We start from the raw sequence: 17147 nt of genomic DNA, 5'->3' as shown, positions 1-17147 counted from the left end.
CCTGCACGGGGTTGGGACTCAGTAGGCCTGTGTCGAGTTTAGCTAAGCCTGTCCTCTGCCAGAACATTACACGGACCAGACCTTTTGCCTCAGGACCCCCGTGGCAGCCACCGGTGCTGGGTGGTTGATGGAGTCAGGCCCTCCTCAAGGGGAACATCTGGGCATACAGGCCTGAGTTCTCATTTCTGAGTGACCAGATTGTTGAACAAAAACAAATACCTGCTTTGTGCGTATTTCTTTCCTTTTGGGGGGTTCAAGAAGAGTTGACGTTGGAGCCACGGTCAAAGACGTTGCCAAAACAATCAGAAGCTCTCTGAAGGAAAGGAGAGCCAATTGCCAGCATTCAAAGCAGCAGCCAAGATTTAAGAAGCTTAGACACCTAACCTGCCTTGATTTAGAACCCTTTCAGGCTGACATTTAATATCGCCTTGCCTGGTGGGCAGGTTTCTTGCAGTGTTTGGGGAAGGCTAAATGGGATTGGAACAGCGATGACCTCACCCGGAGCTCGGCGCCCCTCGGGTCTGCTGCCTTTATTGAGCTCAGAGCAGCTCAGTTTGTGGCACTCCCAGGCTGGCCCCACATTCCCGGTGGGACTTGGAAAGCCCAGTGTTTATCCCTTAGGGCGGAAGGGGGTGTTTTTGCTGGGGAGGGGTGCAGGCCCACCAAGGGAGATCTGTGCAGACTACATCACAATCACAGGTCTGCCCGTGGAGAAGACACATGCAGAGCTAGGCCAGCTAGAGGCAGACCCAGGACCATGGGGTGGATGTTCCGGGAAATTACGTTCCACATATTGTTTGATTGATGACAGCTGGTTAAAGAAAGGTCTCTCCACCACAGGAACTGTTCAGAGGGCTTAGAGGACTGCTTGGCTAGGGGCATTGTAGGAGGGTCTCAGAGGCTGCGAAAGGCAAGGGTGGGCTAGATCACATCTGAGATCTAACAGTTGGTCTACCCATGAGAAAGAAGACATGGCCACTGGCTTCTATTTAAGGGCCTCTGGGATATGGTAACACCTCGCTTAACTGCAGTTTCAAATATTAAGCACTCTTAACTAGCTGAAAAATAACCAAGATTAGCAAGAAAATACAAAATGACTCAAGATTTTGAAGTACTGCTATAGAGTTCACGATTTCTGAGTAAGAGGGAGTGCAGGCCCTCATCCGTGACCCAGTGACTCTTATTTTACTCATGATTCTGACAGACTCAATGGACTGCCCAGCAGTAGCTGAGAGAGAAAAGTACTGAGTTCTGAGAAAAGTACTGAGGAAATTGGGGGAGAAGGGAGAAGATAATTTTTAATACCAAGATAACAAAGTAGAGAAAAGTAATCGGAAGTATAGCGAAGTGGGGCCATTTAATGAGAGGACCAACAATTGTACAAACTTTGGGAACATGTAAAGAAGAACCAGGTTATGAGTAAGGAGCTAAATTATGTTCAGTGGCGTCTGTTAAAAAAGAATAATGCACACTGCATTTCACGGAGCTCAGTAATGGAAGATTGAGGGGTAACTCAATAACTGGGAACTTGCAATACATACAGCAGACATATGATTAAGATACACATGATGAAAGTACATCTGCATATCAATATGAAAAAATATAAACAGGGGCCCTTGGGTGGCTCAGCGATTGAGCATCTGCCTTCAGCGCAGGGTGTGGTCCCAGGGTCCCGGGATCGAGTCCTGCATCGGGCTCCCTGCATGGAGCCTGCTTCTCCCTCTGCCTGTGTCTCTGATTGTCTCTCTATGCCTCTCATGAATAAATAAATAAAATCTTTAAAAAAAAGAAAAAATGTAAACAGCTAAAAGAGAAAAATGAGCAAAGAGCGGGACATAAATAAGCATTTCATAAACATGCTGTACAAATGGCCAATCTACGTGTAAAATATGTCCGTCATTATTAGTAATCAAATACAGGCACACATTGGAAAAGGAGACTTGATTTTTGTCTGCCAGATTGTCCAAAATCAAAAAGAACCAAAATATTCCAAGTTATTTGGGATGTTGGGATGTAGGTCCTTTTAAGCATGATTGGAATGCATTCGGAAAAGTCAGTTTGGTATTTTTTTTTTAAATCATCATCTTAATCCCTCATCAATTTTATCTAGAAATTCCACTCCCAGCAATTATCTGCCCCTCCATAAAAAATGAATATGAAGACTTGTGTTCAAGGATCCTCATCGGAATCCAGAATTATAAGACGTTAGAAACAGCCCGAAGTCCACTGGGCTATTCATGTGGTGGAATGTTCGTGGGTGCAATATCATGAAAACATCTAAAAATGGCATATCTTTGTAAAATGATGCAGACAAGATATTGTGAATCAGGTAGTATAGGTGAGATATATCATTGAGGAATAAAGGAAGTTGTAGAATTGTATACGAAATATGATCCTTTTGGTATAAAAAATTATTGTTACAATTAAGCCATATTTATACTGAACTCTGAGGCTACTCTCAATCCTTGGAGCCAATGTTCTCTCCTGAAATGAGACCAGAAAAAGGGGTCTTTTAACTTGCTGTTGTTTTCAGCTTAGAAAAATCAGTTGTTTTCTTTGGGCCAGGCATTCTCCTGGGTTCTTACGAAGATTATTTAATTTCATCTTTACCAACACCCTCTAAAGTTGAACCTTTACTTTACCTTACCATACCTGAGGCTCAGAGTCATTGCAAAATCTGTCACCAGTTAGTAAATGGCTCAATCAGGATTCAAATCCAGATCCATGTGTCCTCAGAATTGGGGCTCTCAGCAGTTCATCCATGCATCCATCCATCTACCATCTATTCATCTACCCGTCCACATCCATCCATCTGTCCATCTGTCCAGCCACCCGACCACCCATCTATTCATTTATTCATCTGTCTATCTATCCATCCATTTATTCATCCATTCATCCATCCATCCAACCATCCATCCAGCTAGCCAATACTTATGAGGGTCTTTTTGAGACAAATGATGCTACACCTTTTTGGATGAAGATGTGATTAAGGGCAGAAAGTTTGTATAATAGGATCACATGCAGAATGCACAGGAGTTGGTCCCTATTTGGATATTCACAGGGATAAGGATGAAAACTCTATTTTTCAAACCTCAGACATAGAATCCTCAAGCTGGAGCTATTGTGCCTTATGACATCCACTCATAATGTAGGGAAAGTTCTAGGATATATAACCATCAGGAAATGGAAGTCCAAACCAGGGGGTACTCTGATCAGCGAGAAGCCCAGGTGGGGTGGGGAAAGGTCAACATGAAGGTCTGAAAGAAGTTCAGGGAGGCAGGGGGACACCAGGGGGCTTCGAGTGGGGTTTGGGGGGGAGAGGAGAAACTAGTTTGGGAGATGGGAAAGGACAAGACTGGGAGTGGGCCAGAGGGGCAGGGTATTGGGAGACCCAGGGTTCCACTGGTAGACCCGGAGAGCAGGACGACTGTGCTCTCCTCAGGGCAGAGGCCTGGAACTTGGTCTTCGGCTCAGAGCAAATCCATGCTGGAGCTCGTTAAGCCAGTCATCAGCTCTGCACCTCAGGCCACGAGTTCCTTCCTCTGTGGCCACCAGGCTCACAGCAACCTCTTAAGAAGGACTAGTACACAAGCACCACCTCTAAGTGGCTCTGACTGGATCCATCTGGAGAGAGGCCATCCATCTCCTTCCTTCTTCTTCTTCTTCTTTTTTTTTTTTTTTTAATAAATATCTCCAGGTAATTCTAAGGTGCAGCCAGGTGGAGAAATAGTATCCTAAATCCTCTGAAATACAACCCTTTTTAAATACAGTTACCTGTTCACCCATTTTGTAGTCCTAGGGGTGCAGATTTCTTAGGCGAGGTGCCATTGGGGAAATCCAGGAGGGGTAGCTAGGCCTCAGGATGAGAGATGCTTATCCAGATACAGCCACACACTTGGGCACGACCTTGGCTGAGTCACTGCCCTCCCTGGGCCCGAGGGGCCTTCTGCAGAGGATTTGTGCCTGACCCCACGACGGCTGGCTGCCCCAGTAGCAGTGGGAGCTTGAAGAATGAATGAATGCATGAATGAATGTGAGGCCTACTTCAAATAACCGAACTTAATCCTGAAAAGGCAACATCCCTACCTGCTTTATCCTTTATGGATGTAAGAATTTTATTTTATTTTTTAATTTATTTTTTTTTAAGAATTTTAAATCCAGACTCCTGAGAATGTCTATAAGTCAGCTCTTCCTACTTCACCATAGGGTTAGAGGGTGAGAATGTGCTGCTGCCATATTTTCAAAACTTTATTTCATTTCTGAAAACCTCAGAATTTACAACCCTAAAACCACCCTCTTTTCACCACTAGTTTGGAACATCACCAATCTGCCTGTTGAAACTCCCGTTTCACTTGCCGATTAGACCAGCACAGAAACAGTAGGCATCTCAAAAAGGTCAGCCTTCCCAGACCAACCCACACTTGTAACGTTTTGCAATTTTGCAAGAAGGGACCTGGAGCCTGACCAAGTCACAAACTGTCTGATTTGAGCTTTTTTCCCACTAATTAAATTCAAACCATTAATCAGATGAGACACTGTTTCCTTTTTGCCTTTGACCTCCATTTGCTTTGCTCTTTGCATCTGTCACCCTGGAAATCTTAGCCTTCTGGGAGAGGGCTCACTTGAGCTTTTGAAGTTGGCAGAGAAAAGATAAGGCAAAGGAGGCAAACAAGATTTGCTTTATGCAAAGTGACCACAAGGCACGCCTGCAGAGCCCGCCGATGGATCTGTTACCCTCCAGCCAAAGAGATGGGATATTATTGTTCTAGTTTCATTTGTTTGCTTAACCATACAGTTTTCGTGTAATGTGCCCGGGGATGGGTGCAATTTGTCTTTTAAAAGTCTATTACTCTGCAGAGTGCACAGCCCTGACTTGCTTACCCTGATTGGGTGAAAAAAAAAAAAAATACTGGACAGAGTTCAGTAGCTGTTCCTTACCCTTATCCTTATCTCAGCACTTTAAGATCAAGTTCTGCAAAGTGAGCTGGAAAAATAGGCCCCAGCCACTTGCAGTGTGTCCTCTATTGTGCTGAGAGGTGGCCCTGGCCTAAGTGGAAGTGACCCTGTGTGCCACCAAAAAGACAAAAAAAAAAAAAAAAAAAAATCTAGAACCACAGTCAGCCTCTGGGATTTGAACCCAGGCACTGGGGAGGGTTCGGGGTACAGCCTCCTGCCTGACTTTGCTGTGTAATGATCTACGGTGTCTGGTTTCCAGAACGTCATGGTTATCAACCGCTGGGGCTTACTCAGATTAACGTCTGAACGCCAAGGCCAGTCCTATTACGTGGGTTGGCTTGGTCTGCTCATGTAAACTCTCACATGTGCTGACACATCCAGAAGGGACTGGAGCCTCCATACCAGCAGCGAATGTCCCCATCTCGGAGCTAAGGCAACAACTCTGGTGAGTGCTGTCTCTTACTCCATGGTGCACAGACTCTTCTATAGTCCTGAACCTTCTAAAGCCCTGTGGGCTTCAGGTCTGAGCCTCCAGAGGTTCCATTAGTTTATTAACCAGGCAACCAACGGTCCTCTCCTAGTGAGAGCTTCCCGCTGATGACCCTGGTCATTCCGAATGTGGAGCCTCCATCACCAACGTTCCCTGAACCATATGCTGTTGGTGGTGCTGAAATGTGGTCCCTGACCTTAAGGGGTCATCCTCAATTGACTTTGTTTTGGTCCCAAGTATCAAATGAGCAGACACAAAATGACACATTTTGAGGGAGACTTGCTGGTGGGCTGAGAGGATTTCATGGACATGCCTGAGTTCAATGAGCCAGTGTTCTCAGCAGGAGCTTCGTAAATGCACAGGTGCTGGGACCTCACCCCAGAGGCTTTGACCCATGGTCTGAGCATGTTTCCTGTAACAGCTGTGCCAGGTGAACCTGAGGCAGAGCCTGTGTTGAGAATGGTGCTTTTGGTGGAAGCCATTGACCTCATATAGTTAACAAGACCACGTTGTCTTGATTATGAAGGGCAATGAATAAATACTCAAGGGTGGATGAGGAAAGCCTCTATAGGAAAGACTGGCATTGGGAATGTCAAGGTCTACAGTGGGCCAGCCAGCTGGTAGTCAGGCCTGAACCCCATGCACATGATCAGGAACATATCCCTCACAAATCATGAAGACAGTCTCCCTTGTGACCTCATACTTCACTTGCATTTATCCAAGGCCAAGAAGGGGCTCCTGGCATGAGACACAGGTAGTAGTGCAGGGGTTGGATGCTGGTCCAGCCCAACTGGAAGGCACAGGGCAGACCACATGTCTGTATTTTGCCCAGCACCAAAGGCTGGCATGGGCATCCCTTCATGGGAGAAGAGAGGGTGTGGTCAATGCTTAGAGAGAAATCACTGTTTTTTTCCTATGATTTTAGTGCAGGCACCTTCAACAGCAGCAGGCTTATTTTGTTGGCCCACAATGTCTTTTTGTTTGTTTGTTTGTTTTTTGACCCACAATGTCTTAAAAATGGGACATTTCACATATAAATGCAGAGATGCTGTTGCTCTTGGAAAACTCAGCAGACCTGGCCACACTGGGCCAGTGTCCCCGTCTGGAGCCCAGCCATGACTGTCATTGTGGCCAAGGTCTGGGCTGTCAGTTTGCCACAGTCCCCACCATCCCTTATTGTCTGCCCCCAACCCCCTTTGCCAGTCCACAGCGTCTGCCCAGTTACTGGAGGCAGTGGGTTTGAAGTGCTCCAGACAGTTGGGGGAAATGTGACATCGTCACAAATAATGTTGAGTAAAGTCATCCACAGTTGAAATTCCTTGCAGAGAGACTGGATCAGGTCACTGATGGGGGAAGCCGATAGCCAGTCACAGGTTAACGAGCCTTTTGCTCTGGGGAGGATATATAAATATACCCCAGAGGGGATCTGAACTTTCCCCCACCTATCTGATCCGTCTCTAATTGTTACCAATTGGTATTCCCTTACGTCCATGCTTTCTTTGTAATAGAGACGTTGTTCTCATTCTCCGGCTCAGAGTGACCCTATATTCCAGCTGCCCATCCACAGGGGTCACTGATTTCCTGGGACAAGAATTTTTAGGGTTTTGGTGTTTAAAACATGCTGTTTTCTTTCTTCCCTAAACCGGTTCCATTCATCTTAAATCAAGTGCACTGACATCCTTGAAAGCTACTCTTCCTGGATTTGTATCACTAAGCAAAGTTATAAGAATTTCACCAGACATGAGACACGCTTTTGTATTTTGTTAGTGCGTTTCTAAAAGATGACACATTAGCAGATGCCTGTGGCAACTGCATTCTGTCCTTGTTGGCCTTTCAGCCTGCAGAGAAGATAATTGTCTGTAGAATTGTGAGCTGGTGATGCCGTGCCCTCCGACCTCTGACACCGCGAGCTTGTTGAGGGTAGGGATGAGTTCACTGGCCCTTCCCGGGACTGTCCTGACGTCTGATCTGGAGCAAGCAGGACTGTTCCCAGAGACTGTAGCCCCAGCTGGAGCAGGTGCCTCATGGCGAACTCCGTGGTGCTCGACTGGCCCTGATCTACTTGGATGAAGCTTGGCCTCTTCAACAATGAGCAACAGTGGACAATGGTAGAGTGAGTCACCTTCCTCCTAGAGCTTCCTCCTCCCTGGTCCCACTTGGCCTGTGGGAACACGGTACGCGGATGAGCGGGTGCCATGCACTGGGGAAGGGAGTGCCACTGAGTGACTGCTGGAGGGCGCACATGAGGTGCAAAAATGAGACAAGGCCAAGGTGGTGGCTGCACACCTGGTGAGTGTGCTTGATGCCTCTGAGTCGCACAGCTTTAGGTGGTCACAAAGGTAAATTTTATGACGTGTATTTTACCACAATAACAAAAAAGGCAATGGGAAGGAAAAAGGAGACTATTCAATGAGAGATTTTTAAAATGAAAAATGAGAGGATCATATGGTTCTCGTCTTTTCTTTTATTAATGTGGTATATCACGTGGATTGATTTGTGGATGTTGAACCACCCTTGTAGCCCAGGAATAAATCCCACTTGGTCATGGTGAATAATCCTCTTAATGGACTGTTGGATCCCATTGGCTAGTATCTTGGTGAGAGTTTTGGCATCCGTGTTCATCAGGGATATTGGTTCGTAATTCTCCTCTTTGGTGGGTCCTTGTCTGAACAAGGTAACACTGGCCTTAGATAAAGAGTTTGGAGTTCCTTCCATTTCTATTTTTTGAAACAGCTTCAGAAGGATAAATATTAAATCTTCTTTAAATATTTGGTAGAATTCTTCGGGGAAGGCACCCGGCCCTGGACTCTAATTTGATGACTGATTCAATTTCCTTGCTGCTTATGGGTCTGTTCAGGTTTTCTATATCTTCCTGTTTCAGTTCTGGTGGTTTGTATGTTTCTGGGAATACATCCCTTTCTTCCAGATTGCTAATTTGTTGGCATATGAATCACGAAACTCTACCTCTGAAACTCATAATACACTATATGTTAATTGATTTTTTTAAAAGTTAAAAAACAACAAAATGAAATGAAAAATGATCATGATTGCCCCCCAGAGAGACGAGAGAAAGACTTGTGCTCATGGAACAAGATCGTAGTCTTTCACCTTCCTCATGGGAAACAACTATATGTGCTCATGTGTCTCTGTCACACACATACTTACACACCTATGCACACCTACATGCTGTCACACACACCTGTCTCTCACATACCCACTCACACACCTACACAGTCACATGCAGATAGACACACACCCCTATACCCTGTCACACACAGATAGATACACACACCTACACACTATCACATAGTCGTGCATACACACACTCACTCGAGCACACACATGTCTGTCTCTCACACATGCAGGCATGCTCACACACTCACATCCTGGAGCCCGTCAAGCACACATCTTGTAACCACTGCTGCCAGCTTGTCACTGGGCTGCAGACATCCTGGTGTGACCTGGGCCCATCGGTTTCCCCACCTGCAGATGGAGATCAAGGTCCCTCCAAGGATTCAGAGAAAAGTGACCCAGGATATTGATTTGTGAGCACCACAAACTGTGTGTCTTGAAACCACAGACACTTACAGTCTCACTGCTCCAGAAGTCTGGAATCAAGGTTGACAGGGCCATCCTTCCCCGCTCTTTGTGTCTCGGTCCTCCCTGGTGTTCCTCCTCTAAGGACCCCAGTCCTATTTGATCAGGGATCTGCCCCACGCCACTGTGACCTCATCCTAACTAATGACATCTGTTATGACTCTGTTTCCAAGTAAGGATGGTTTCTTAGGGACCCAGTCTGCCCCTGGCACCCCAAGTCCCTCTCTGCCCCAGAGCCTCTGAGAACCTCTTGACTTCTTCTGGAAACCCACAACTGTTTCTCCTGAGCATCTGTGATTCTGAAGGGACCTCTCCCGAGCCCTGGCTTTCACGGTTTAAAGGAAGTGAAGGTTGCAGCCATGGTTTTAATTAAGGGTTGATGGGCCATGTCATGACATCATCAATAAAATGAGCATAATAAAAAGAAATAATTTGATAGGAGGCGTGGGAGGGCAGCCCAGGCTTTGCCATAAACCTACATTATGTAGCAATAAGAGGCCGTTTTAGAGAGCACGGGTGAACTTCGGGCTGCCCTGCCTGTCCTTTGTTTGCTAAGAAGCTCCGCCCAAGCTCACCAACACTCCGCAGCCCCAACCAGCCCAGAGACTGCCCGAGAGCATGGCATTTGCTGTGCTGCTTAGAGGGGTGACCTGACCAGGTTAATTCCAAACCACTGAGTCTGAGTCAAGTTATCTTCTGGAAATCATGCACCAGGAGATGCAGTGTTCTTGCAGTGGGGGCCATGATGTGACAATGTCTTCTTGGAGCTGTGTGTTACTGTGTGGCCTGAGACTGCAGGAAGCCGGAGTGGGGTTCCAGTGTTTAGAACTGAGCTCAGCCTTAAATATGGGCTCAGGGAGTCCTTGGCTGGATTTGTCCATGGCTGTCATTTCCTTAAAATACATGAATGAACCAAAGTCTCCTATTACTCTTAAATTCCATGTTCCTATATTCGTGGTTTAGAAAATTTGCTTTCTTGGGCACTGGGAAGATTTGGCATGCTATGTTACCTTCTGGGTGTTGCCATTTGAGGAACACTGATTGTTGGAATGGGCACAAAGATCACGGGACAGTTGTTCAGCACTATAGCCAAGTGTGTACTTACTGGGGCATCAGGCCAAGAGGGCTGAAGGCAGCCTGCAGCTGGCTAGTCAGGCTATGAACTACTGCTTCTAGTAGAGGGGGTGGCTTTCTGCAATTTGCCCAGAGGGGGTGTCTTACCTCATTCACAGGAAGATACCTCATTAGCTAACATAGCTCTAGTTGAAAGAATTGGAACATCAAAGACAAGAAGAGAGTGGACACACTACTTTCAAATCAGACTCCTCCATTGGTTCATGCAACAGATTTTTGTTAAGCACCTTTTATGCTCTGGGTGCTCTGCTCTCTGTGGGGAAGGGGAGTTGGGATGGAAAGGATCTTGGGAGTCTGAGGACACAAACTGAACCAATGAATAGAAGTCACCTGGATGCTGATTGTAACACAGTAGATGGAAGCATACTGACCAGGACATCTCTTGGAGAAGGCGTTAAGAACTGTTTGGACGTGGGAGCTGGGTACACCCTGTGAATGAGTCAGTCCATTCCTAGGTGTACACCTTGGAGAAACCCATGTCCAGGTGCCGTGGTAGATCTGCAGAAGATGGAACCCAGCTGCACTCTGTTTAAGTGCTCCCAGCCGGAAATAACACAAATTTCTATCAACAGTAACACAGGGCGATGACAGTGGTGACATCTTAGAAGAAAGCTAATGAACACACAAATTAGTGACGAATGAAAGAAGCAAGTCACAAACTACAGATACACTTAGATTGTGCTTTTGTAAAGTTCAAAAGCATGCAAGACCTCCTTACACATTCGTGGCCATACACAGGTGCCCAGTGCAGAGAAGAGCGGGCCACGGTCAGCTCCTGGGCCAGGAGGACACTGTATGGTAGGGGAGCTAGGGCTCCATTGTGTTTCATGGTCCCAAAGCTCACCTCTGGGATTAGTCTGAACCAATCCTAAGAGCATCTGCACCTTTGCTTCTTGAGGGAACTGGCTGTGAAGTCCAGCTCTGCAGCTTTCCAGTAGAGCGGGCCTCTTGGCTTTCTTGAGTCTGTTCTCTCATCTGTGAATGGGAATAATAGGCCCACCACCAGATAAAAGTGTTGAAAACCTCACATGCAGCCTGGTGCTTTGACCCTGGCATGGACAGATGTCTGGAAAGTACTCTGGAGTATTGCAACAGTGCTTCGGAAGACATAGACTTCTGATTTCCGGGCATGTGGTGGATGTTAGATGCCTTCAGAAAAGGGCTTAAGTTGAGACAGAGAGAAACAGACACAGACACAGAGACAGAGGGAGAGAGGGAGAGAATGTTCCGCCCACCCAGGGGTGACGCCACTGTGGCTTATGCCAACGGGGTTCCAGCTCCTGACCTACTTCCTGTCTGCCCATTGCATGAGCCTCAGATTTGCTGAGTCAGTCCTCACAATCCTGTGAGCCAATTCCCAACTCCTTGCAGCAAATCCCCTTAAAAATCCATATTTGTACACTGCTTCCCTCACTTATTAATTAGATCATCTTGGACCAATCGTTCTGCCTCTTGGACAGGAAATAATCACTTCACAGAGAATTAAAGAAGAAGAAATAGTATAAAGTTCTTAGCCCTTGGCCATTTCTATTAAGAAGTTCTCCAGAAATGTTAGACATTATCTTCATTATCGTTGCTCAGCACAGTACTTTTGAAGAATGTTATGATTCTCATGGGAAGAGGTAGTGGAGCTCCAGAGAGAGGGTTGTTCCCCAACCCTCCACACACACACATACCGGGGAGGGATGAGAGTGCTCCCAGGTGACCACAGCCAAGGCCAGAGAACAGGTCACAGGAGGGCTGGTGCTTCCTCTTGGGTCCCTCCGGAGACTCACCATGGAAGGTGAACCTAAATACCATGTGGTGAAAGTTCCCAGCCACACTCAGTGCACAGTCCTGGGTGGTGTCCAGGGGACACCATGCGTGTGTGACATCTTAGATGCCCATTCAACATCTGAGGACATTTGAAAGCACCTGGAGAAGAGCTCCTAGCAAGAACCACCCAACTGAGCCCTTCCTGAATTCCTGACCCACAAAATCCTGTCCCCACTGGGCATGCTGTCCCCATGAGATGAGCTGATGCTGGCCAGAGTGCAGGGAGGGCGGCCTGGGCAATGTTTCAGACTGCAGGGTTGACATCCTGGCCCCACTGCTCCCTGCTGGAGGACCCCAGGCACGTTATTTCGTCTCATCTGTTTACAGTTTCCTTATCTGTAGGTGGCTGCGTCTCCTGGGGCTGCCCTGAGGAGGGGACGCAGAAGTGCAGACTGAGCCCTCACCAGCTGAGAGCCTCTGGCAGTCTGTGGATCAAGGACAGACACAGGGGCCGGTGATGTGGCAGGAAAGTCTGAAACTGCCTTCTTGGCTCTTCACACAAGGGAGGGCCCTGGGCCAGCCTGGTCAGGGACAGGCAGAGCCATGACTCAGAGCATCCTTTTCCTCAGCCTGGCTTGGAAAGGGAAAGTGTGATGCCATCGTCATCCTGGGGAATCTGCGGCTTCATCATCTCTGTCCGGGGGCGGGGAAGGGGACCACCATGGAATTCAAATGGGGGCAGAGGGGTCAGCAAGGAGGCAGGGCTATGGCTGACATGCCTGCTTCTCCGGATCTTCAAGGACAGAGAAGTCAGACAGAAAACATACTATCCCAATTTCACTTGCGAACCTACTCCCTGGACCAGCTCTCGAAGTTTCGCTGCTGTGTAAGTCCCCTCCCCCACTGAAAGTCTTTGCTCATCTGGCAAGTGAGAACATAGATTAGCCCCCTCAGGCCAAGCCGGCCACTAATAAGACATTTGTGGAGAAGGAGAACACAGCAGACACCCAGACCAGGCCCCCAATGCACGCTACATAGATAACACCCAGGGTCCTGGGGCCCCAGTGTGTCACCTCACGAGCACCCACAGTTACTGGCTGGCATCATGGTGTTATAAACCTCAAAATACCTTTTCTCACTGACCCTCCGTCATGCCTGAGATCCACTCTTATTTTGGGCATTGGAGTCTTGAAGCCTCTAACTAGAAATCAATATCCCCATGGTGGAGTCGCAGCCACCATCTCTCTGACATGATCCAAAGTGATGGCTAATATTTATAGTGTCCACGGCATGCCAGACTCCCTCTTGTGTGCCTTATGTACACAAGCTCATTTGATCCTTAAAAACATCTGTGGGATGAATTCTGCTGGATCCCCATTCAACAGATGGGGAAACAGGGATACAGGGCAGTCTGGGAGTCTGGTCATAGACACAGCTGGGCATGGAACCCAGGTCTCTCTCAGTGAGGAATCTGGGCTGTGAACAATTATGTCATCATCCTGGTGTGGTTCCCCAGGTCCATGTGGGTGGCCATGGTAGCCATCAGACATGTATGGCCATTGAAACCCAAATACATTAAAATCAAACCAATTAAAATTCATTTCCTCATTTGCACTAGCTAGCGTAGGCACAGCAGCCAGGGGTGGCTTCCCTGAAGTGGTGACATGGGAGCGATGACTGCATGGTGAGAACAACCGCTTCTGTGAATCACCCCGGAAGAGCGGGTGGGTGACCCGGCCAGCATTTCTGGAAACCCCCAGCTGGAAAGGAGCTGAGGGTGGATGAAGAGCACAAAGGACATAGGACCTGGCAGGGGTGGGGGGTTAAGGTCAGGCCGTGCAGGTGGACAGGACCAGGCCCCGGACAGAGAGCACTGGGGCCACAGGGAGGAAAAGGCACACTTATTCCTAGTGCAGAGGCATGATGTGTTCATAGCACTAGCAGTGGGTACATGGGAGACCATGCCCCCTCCTCTTTCTTTCTCCACTTCAGGTGGGGCTGCAGGTAGGTGCTCCAGACAAACAATCAAAAATGCTGCAGCTTTGCCCATCAGCTTCTCCTCTGGGATGTGGGGAGGTACTGTGTGGTCTGAGTCCTTCTTCAGTCTTGGTCCTGGGAGCTGGACTCTTGAGTTCCAGAGCAGAGTGTGAAAGGGATGTAGGCCAAGGTGTCTATTTGAAACAAGCAGGAGCGGCTTGGGAACGTGGTTAAGACCCTGTCTGGACTCCACGTACTCCTTGGGTGCTTGGTGTGCACCCAAGCGCCTTGGCTCACTTTGCAAGGACTGACAGAGTGCTGCGTTTCTCTCCTCGAAGGGAAGCTAGGGGGCGGGGAGGTGGGTGGGGTGATTTGTCACTGAAAACCCTCTTGTGCCTTATACATTTTGTGCTGGGTGCACGTGTTACCCATTCAAAACGCAGATAAATAGCAACCTAGTAGTTTTCGGTAGAGGCTGGCAAGCGGCTGGCATGAGGTTCCCTGCTGTGAGAATATGGCATTTCAGGAGGATGTGCCAGTTCCTAGTGGAGACTGCATAACCTTAAAAAGTCCTGGATCTAAAAAAGAATGTTAGAGATCTGGCCTGAGCACAGGCCTGAACTCCCTGAGCACAGACGAACACATGGAAAGCTGAGAAGTTAGAAGTTAGGAGACACCTGTGGCTGCACAGCTGGATTGGAGCACATGTAGGATTAACATCCAGCCTCTTGCTCCCAGGAGGTGCTTTGTTGGGACAGATTCTCTCCCTGGAGCTCCCCATTCCTATGTTTTTATAATCCTGAGGTGCAAAAGAAAAAAAATTGCCCATATGATGGCTTCTGTGTTTTCCAAAAGAAAATTGGAGCTCTATAATCCAACTGGGGTCCATGGGCGGGTTTGGTGCTCAGAAAACCTGAGGATTCCATGTTCTGACAGGTGAGGTGGTGTTGTCTGGGGTCTAGAGATGGTTTATGGCAAGACTAGGGGCTAGGAGACTTTCTGGCAAATCCCGAACATGGCCAAATACAGAGAATTTCATGCAAAACAATGAACAAGGGGATGCCTGGTGGCTCAGTGGTTGAGCATCTGCCTTTGGCTCAGGGCATGATCTGAGAGTCCGGGGATTGAGTCCCACATCAGGCTCCCTGCATGGAGCCTGCTTCTCCCTCTGTCTGTGTCTCTGCATTTCTATCTCTGTGTGTCTCTCATAAATAAATGAATAAAATCTTAAAAAAAAAAACAGTGGACTAGGATCTGAGGTGTGTATAATCCAAGGTATATGTGTATAATGAATGCAATGAGTACAAAATACTTTCCTAATTTGCTCTTACTGAACCTTGCTTATATAGCAGTTACCTTGCATCAAGACCCATCCTAAGCACCTCACAAACATCAATCTGTAACAGAAGTGCTATACCATGATCAATTCAAGTGCAGATCCTGGAGTCATGGATGTAAGTCCCAGCTCCGCTGTTCTTATGAGTTGTGTGTCTGAGACACAGACACAACTTAGAGTTGACACTCTAAGTGTCAACCTGTCCATCTGCATGAGGGGTATGTCACCGACTCTCATAGGCCTATGAGAAAGAAAGCTGTGTCTTGGTTTGAACCATATGCAACTCCTGACTTTTGACCTGTTTACAAAACAGGCAGTTTCATATGGTTCAAATATATAAAGAGCTTAGCCCAATGCCAGCCCTTGGAAAGTATTCAATAAATAATAGCTTTTTTTTTTTTCCTTCTTTAGCCAGGGAGGAGCTTAAATTTCCCACCCAGAAGGTTCTGTGTTTCTCCATTCATCATCCGGAGTCCTTTGACTGGCTCCTTTGCCCTAAACTACTCTTCAGTAGAACTCCCTTAAGTAACTAAATGGCTTTCACTGGGCTCCAGCCTTTTAAAAGAAAGAAAATGTCGATGATGATTCTTTGTCTCCATAAACTCTTATGTCTGATGACTTCAGCATCCGTGCAACACAGTTGCCCAACACAGGTATCTTGAGGTCTGTTGAAGGAATGAGTCCGGGAGCAGAGAGCTCCCAAGGCAGGCTCCTGGGGATGCAAATTCCTGAGCCATATGTCACCCTTGCAAGGTGGGGGGCCCCATCACAGCCCCTGACAAATGCATGGCTCCTGAGCCAGTGAACCACAGGAGGTGAGGTTCACATGGGCTGATTGCATCAGAAGATACCTTCACGCGGAGAGATGCCCTTTCTAGTCCCTTTCCTGCCAAAACACCATAGCAACCAACATGGAAATGCCATTCAGTCTCTGAGGTCCGGCCCCTCGGATGTCAGCGCCTTTCTCCAGGAGGGAGAACAGATGTGTGTGCAAATTGCTAACTCCTCCCTGCATGGAGAGGGGGCCCGCATGCCCGAATCCCACCGTTCACTTCGTGGAGAAGCTGTCAAAGAGCACTGAGGTGTGGGCTGTGGAGGGAACTGAAAGGGTGGCCCCAGGGGCCCGTTACTGCCGGCCAGAAGGGGAGTCAGAAAGCCTTCTGCCCCGCCGAGAAGACGCAGTCGGCCTTACCGGGAATATACGGCTCCGTTATCAACACCAGCTATGTTTTCACATGTTTTAGAGCGACAGCGTGAATCCAAATCATCATCGCTGAATTATTTACATATCCACACAATGTGCTGACTATGTTGAGGATGGCGTGAAGAAGGTTTAGTGGCTGGAGTCCCTAGGGGCTCGTATTTAACAGTCCGACAGGGAAGCCTCCCTGGGCGACTGCGTTGCTCTCACTGAGGGAGTGACCCGGTCAACGGGCATCAATCACACAGGCGGGAATATCTGCTCGCTCAGCCACCACGGCCCCCAGCCTGCCACCCCCTCGCTGGCCCCAGCATTACAGGTCCTCCACCACAGGGCGCCTCTGCCTCGCAGCAATCCATAGATACTTTACAAATAAGCGTTATTGGGTAAGAAAGTTACCCAGAAAACAGCTACCTGATTACATGGCCAGGATACAGCCTCAAACATACACTCAACAGGTTGTGGAAACAAAATATGTTACATTTACCTTTGGAAATCAGAATATCTCATGCAGCATCCCCCACTTGGACGTAATCACTGTAACGGTAGAGAAGGGAGGAAAGAAACCTGGCTCAAGGCTCCTTAGGATGCTGATTCAAAGGCTGGGCAGAGAAAAATACAAGGTGAGCCTGGAATATCTTGTGGTGCCAGAAAGCAAGAAAAGCAAGAAAGCTTTCTTTTTTAAAAAGAAAAAAGAAAGA

At 47.7% G+C, this 17147-nt stretch overlaps 2 long non-coding RNA genes across 4 annotated transcripts in view; one reads left to right on the top strand and one right to left on the bottom strand.

The window, feature by feature from the left end:
* LOC140630017 (uncharacterized) overlaps nt 1–9067 on the bottom strand; it is a 15477-nt gene extending 6410 nt beyond the window's left edge. For both annotated transcript variants that reach the window (XR_012027825.1, XR_012027824.1), the window contains exons 1-2: nt 9035–9067; nt 220–313 (exon numbers count right to left, since the gene is read on the bottom strand). This is a non-coding gene — a long non-coding RNA (uncharacterized lncRNA). The remainder of the gene's footprint in view (nt 1–219; nt 314–9034) is intronic.
* Nucleotides 4892–17147, top strand: LOC140630019 (uncharacterized). Of its 2 annotated transcripts, none has more exons than XR_012027827.1 (3): nt 4892–5401; nt 7114–7785; nt 15657–17147. It is a non-coding gene; the product is annotated as an uncharacterized lncRNA (long non-coding RNA). The 2 variants fall into 2 exon arrangements; XR_012027828.1 differs by having other exon boundaries at nt 7284–7785; nt 15657–17145.

The sequence above is a fragment of the Canis lupus genome, chromosome 3 (genome assembly GCF_048164855.1).
Source record: "Canis lupus baileyi chromosome 3, mCanLup2.hap1, whole genome shotgun sequence".
Taxonomy (NCBI): domain Eukaryota; kingdom Metazoa; phylum Chordata; class Mammalia; order Carnivora; family Canidae; genus Canis; species Canis lupus.
The sequence above is the reverse complement of the archived record's forward strand: the minus strand, read 5'-3'. Positions and strand labels throughout refer to the sequence as shown.